We start from the raw sequence: 4584 nt of genomic DNA, 5'->3' as shown, positions 1-4584 counted from the left end.
CGGCCGAACCTCCGCCGTCGCCGAGCTCGCCGTCGACGCAGCTCCGGTGACCATTTGGTCACCCCGGCGAGTCCAACGAGTTCGCAAAACCCCGTAGAGCATCCCTAGCGCCTCGTTTTGCTCGACTTCGAGCTCCAGCACCGTTCCCGTGCACGACCGAACCCCGGCGGCCGCAGCCGAGCTCGCCGCCGTCGACTCCGGCCACCCCGACCCCAACGGGCTCCGCCAAGAGCTGCGGGTTGCCCTCAGCTCCACTCCGGTGGTCTCCGCGGTCCGTTTGGTGGCCGAAATGACCAAAACCACTTCCGCCGCCGCGTCGGGCTCGCCGGCGACTAAACGCCGGCAGCCGACATTGACTTTGACCACGGGTGGGCCCTGGTTGACTCCCCTGAGTCAATGACAGGTGGGGCCCAGCCCTGTTAATTAAACAGGATTAGTTTTAATTAAGTTTTAATTAAAATAATCACCCTGACATGCGGGACCCACTGTCAGGTTTGACCCAGACCTGTTCCGTTGACCTGCTGACGTCACACTGACGTCAGGCTGACGCAGTAATTGAATTTCTGGATTTAAATTAAATCAGGAAATTCCAGAATATTATTTAAACTTCAAAAATTCATAACTTTTATTCTGTAACTCCAAATTGGACAAATTATATATGAAAAATGATCAGAAAAATCCAATCTATCCATCTGTACTATTTTCATGCATGATCAAACAAGTTAAATTGATGTTTTAAGCAGAACAAGAAAAGGCACTTTAAAAGGCCATATTTGAATTTGGAATTTGAATCTTTGATTCAAATTTGTTCAAACCCTTCTGGCTTTAGTTGCATTAGCCCAACACACTCATATTGCCATGTTTCATGCATGCATCATATTGTTGCACATTGTTTGGTGATGCTTGTGTATCGATGTCCTTTGCGACAGGTTCTGTCCCCGAGGAGTACCGTGATTACCCTAACGAAGAACCGTATCCGTGCATCGAACCATCAGGCAAGCAACCAACCATTTGATCATATCGATACAATCCCATGTTCTCGCTCCTGCTCTCTTTTACTGCATTAAGACAACGCGTTTCAAACTGCTGTGTGCCACGGTAGTTGAACCCATTTCCTCTGCATGACCTGTCATTGCCACAGTAACTAGATGAAACCCACTAGCATGTGTAGGAGTTGATTGAGCCATATGTATGTGTTGTTCCTACCTTGCTATGCCTGCTATGCTTAGAGTCGTGTCAGGTCTGGTTCATCTGGGTGATGGGCTAGAGTGAAATGATTATGTCGGTAATGGGAGTGGTGTGGTGAACACGATTTGGTAAAGGTATCGATGAGAGGCCATGTAGGAGTACATGGTGGGTTGTTTCATTGAAGCCGACCTTAAGCACTGAGATCTGTATGTGTGATTTAAGAATCAGCTACTACCATACATTGGGCCCTGAAATATGACCCCGCTCGACTTCTTATTCACCCTAGCTCTCTGTCCAGGAGTTGCAAGTAGTTTCTGGTGTTTGTAGCCTACTGGAGGCCGTGGACAGCGCTGACCGTAGGGGTGGGCTGTGATGCGGTAGGTACGTGGCACGGTGTACCGAATACCCGTTAGGTATCTCGGGAACCCTGTTCACATCGTTCGGGGCCGTATGGGAAACCTCGGCCGGACTCCCTGCGGATGGAACCTGAATAGGCGATAAACCTGGACTAGAGGCTTAAGTGTTTAGGTAGGTCGTGGTCTACACCCACGTCGGCTTTCGCTTGAAGTCTGCCGAGCACATGTCGTGTGCAGACGCTAAGTGGTGGAAACATGTATGAAGAAGTACACCCCTGCAGGGTTAACATGATCTATTCGAATAGCCGCGTCCGCGGTAAAGGACTACTTGGTTGCCTATACAGTTCATAGACAAGTAAATGGAAACTACTAAAAGCCTCGAGATAAGTGTGAGTGCCGAGGATGGCTCTTCCGTAGGAAGACGGAGGTGGATCCTCGGTAGTGTATTGAAGTGGTGAATAGTGGACTCGTGTGCGCAAAACCATTTCAAGTTGGAGTATCGTAGGATAGCCTAGCCAAGAGTCAAAGCTGGCTTGCTGCAATAACTCCACCAACCCTTCTTGATACTATGCATGTATGTAGGATCTGATGTAAGTCTTGCTGAGTACCTTTGTACTCATGTTGCTATAATCTACATTTTTACAGAAGACGCTGCAACCCCTTCTGATGGGTTCTATGTAGACGTTGACATCAACGAGTAGGCTAAAGACCCAGGTGGTGACCCTGAGCTTGTGAAGGACCACGTAGTATAGCTAGGCTTTCCAAGCCTCTTTTATTTTACTAGTTGTCTGTACTCAGACAAGTTACTTCCGCTGCTGGCTTGTATGACTGTATGACTTGTATGTTGGGTCGTAAGACCCGTACCTTTGTGTATGATATGTATGGCTCCCTGAGCCTTAAATAAAGTACTTGTGTCGTAGAGTCATGTTGTGATGCTTCGTTGTATTTGCACATATCGAGCATATTGTGTGTATGATTGAAATGCTTGGTATGTGTGGGATCTGACTATCTAGTTGTTTATCTTTAGTAGCCTCTCTTACCGGGAAATGTCTCCTAGTGTTACCGCTGAGCCATGGTAGCTTGCTACTGCTCTGGAACACTTAGGCTGGCCGGCATGTGTCCTTCTTCGTTCCTGTGTCTGTCCCTTCGGGGAAATGTCACGCTTTGAGTACCGGAGTCCTGTTAGCCCGCTACAGCCCGGTTTACCGGAGTCCTGCTAGCCCAGTGCTACAGCCCGGACCCACTTGCTGATGACCGACACGTTCGAAGCTGGGTCATGGATGCCTGTCCCTGTAAGTCTGTGCCACTTTGGGTTTACGACTAGTCATGTCAGCCCGGGCTCTTTATCATATGGATGCTAGCGACACTATCATATACGTGAGCCAAAAGGCGCAAACGGTCCCGGGCAAAGGTAAGGCGACACCCGTGGGAACACCGTGCGTGAGGCCGCAAAGTGATATGAAGTGTTACCGGCTAGATCGATGTGACATCGAGTCGGGGTCCTGACATCCACCGTAGCCACCAATGGCGGCGAGGAGTGGGAACCTAGGGTCAAGCCCCTCGCTAAGTCGTAAGTATCCGGACACAATAGGATTTCCTATATTCTTGCTTTATCACTTCCTAACGTGCCAAACGCGCACTTGCAGTCTGGCCAAATCCAGCATCAAGATATCCTCCTCTTCGGAGGGATCACTGGACCCGTTAGTGATGAACATCGATTCTCCTCCTACAACTTCCTTCCCCAGGGCCGCGGACGACACCAAGGTGTTGTCTCGAAGGATACCAGGCCAAGGGGAGATAGTTCCCGAGACGCCTCTAGGAGAAACCCCAGTCGCCGGACACATGGGAGGAAAAACCCCCACGGATTCCGATAATTGGGGCCGCAGCCAGTTTGGCCCCTTGCCGAATATGGCTCCGAAAACGCAAGTGATTCAGGATTTAGGCAAGCAGCCTCTCCCTAAGGAGGGCGAGCCGCCTGTACCAATGACCTCTGTCCGTCCAGAGTCACCGGACAGTTTGCTGGAAACGCTTCGGGATGCTTCCATTGATGAAGAACACCGTACTCTTATGAGTACGGTGATTGAGAAGGTCCGGTCCGCTAAAAGCGGATTGACCGAAGCATGCGCTAGCCTTCTAATAGGCTTTGAGGTAAGTAAGAAAATTGTGAGAAAATATCACAGTGCAGACAGTAGTCCCTGATGCTCTATTTGGTGTTCAGAAAGAAAAGCCGAATAGAGGATCAAATAATATTCGCAGGAGTCTAACATAAGTTGTCTATGTAAATAAGTAGGCGTCACTGCTGGCTAGTGTTGCTCGTACTGCGGAGGTCTCTGCACTAAAGAAGGACCTGGAGCGGACCGAGGGAGAGCTCGTCCTCGTGAAGAGGCAGCTGGAGGAAAGTCAAAGTACGTAATGCCCTGCCTGTATACTTATGAAGGATAAATGGTTTCTGCTGATAAAAGCGTCATGAACTTTTATAGGGGCCACAACCGAAGTGGCGGCCCTTAAGAAGGAGCTGGCCGAGGCCGAAGACAAAGCGGCCAAGCAACATGCCGCGTGCGAGAAGCAAGGGGCCCGGGTCAGCAAGGCCCAGCAAGATCTCTAGGAATTCGTACAGAAGTACGAGTCCTTGGAGCATGACTCTAAGACTCAAGAGTCCGAGCTTGCCAAGGCCCTCCAGAGCACACAAGACGCCAGAGCCGAAGCCCAGAAGGCCCTCCAGGAGATCCAGGCGGCCAAGAAGATTGTGGCGGGTAAGGCATTTGTTATGCAAAGCAAGCATGTGAAGGAGACATTCTTTTTACTTACCTGAATTTGGAGTTCTCCAGGAGCGTTTACGGATCTGCTGTGCAGCATATCAGATGCCGCAGAGTTCTACTGAGCCGAAGAAGGGAGCTCAAGAGAGAAGTTGTTCTGGTCTCAATATCTTGGGACAAAACATCTGATACCCTTAAGCGACCAGCTGAAGCAACTAGTCGATCTGCACAAGGCAGCCGAACTGGCCATGAAGGACCTCATAGTCCGACTATGGCCTGCCGAG

The sequence above is a fragment of the Triticum aestivum genome, chromosome 2B, assembly GCF_018294505.1.
Source record: "Triticum aestivum cultivar Chinese Spring chromosome 2B, IWGSC CS RefSeq v2.1, whole genome shotgun sequence".
Lineage (NCBI taxonomy): Eukaryota > Viridiplantae > Streptophyta > Magnoliopsida > Poales > Poaceae > Triticum > Triticum aestivum.
This window is presented reverse-complemented; position numbering follows the sequence as displayed.